The sequence below is a fragment of the Arachis ipaensis genome, chromosome B06, assembly GCF_000816755.2.
Source record: "Arachis ipaensis cultivar K30076 chromosome B06, Araip1.1, whole genome shotgun sequence".
Classification (NCBI taxonomy): Eukaryota; Viridiplantae; Streptophyta; class Magnoliopsida; order Fabales; family Fabaceae; genus Arachis; species Arachis ipaensis.
This window is the reverse complement of record NC_029790.2, coordinates 103,490,094-103,491,001: the sequence shown is the minus strand read 5'-3', so window position 1 is coordinate 103,491,001 and position 908 is coordinate 103,490,094. Positions and strand designations below refer to the sequence as shown.

General features: G+C 31.7%; 1 pseudogene; it reads left to right on the top strand.

Moving 5' to 3' along the window:
• Positions 1 to 902, top strand: part of LOC107647187 — a 15,081-nt pseudogene extending 14,179 nt beyond the window's left edge.

The following is a 908-nucleotide window of genomic DNA, read 5'->3' as shown; positions in this document are numbered from 1 at the left end:
CAATCCTTACTCAACTTTGCTTTTTATTAGTAGAAAATTAAAGGAATGTTTTTCAAGGGTTGCCACAGAAAAAGTTCACTTGATGCAAAAAAGCATTGTCTCAAATCAGATGTAACAGCCATATAATCAATCCTCCAAAAACATTGCGTTTGTCGACAAGTGTTGCCTTTGATCAAAGGCACCATTTTTCATGTTGTAAAGACAAAAAAGATGCTTCCATCCGAATTTGATGTAATGGAACAAAGGAAACTTAGTTAGTAATTGAATATGTAAGTCCTTTTAATTTGGGATGTAATTAGTCTCTAATAATTTGATCAGGAGTAGCGGTTGGAGCAGGTTGGCAAAGCATTGTAGCATATGTAAATATTGGATGTTACTACATCATTGGAATTCCTACAGGAGTTTTACTTGCCCGCATTATCCATTTGCAAGTTAAGGCAAGTCGTTCTCGTTTTATTTTTTTTCTTGAAAAAAGAAAATCAAAATTCAAAATTTAAATTCTTACATATATAGGTTACTCTTTATTTGAATTTCTTATGAGTTTATCATCCAATTTCTTTGATCTGTTATAGGGGATTTGGATTGGAATGTTGTTTGGGACGTTCGTTCAGACCATAGTGCTAACTATATTCACTTACAAAACTGATTGGGACGAGCAGGTATTCTTTTAAATTACAAAACTTCCACCAATATTATTTTTGTTTGATGAAGATATCAAATAATGGATGTTACCTTGCAGGTAATCAAAGCACGTAATCGTGTAAATAGATGGTCTACGTTGGACAATGATCAAGAAACAATTACATATACATTCGACAAGTAGTTTAGGGGTGCTCAATTTTGATAATTATAGTCCTAGTTGTTTTATTCAGATAAACTTCTTGTAAAGTTAAAAAAAAAATATATAT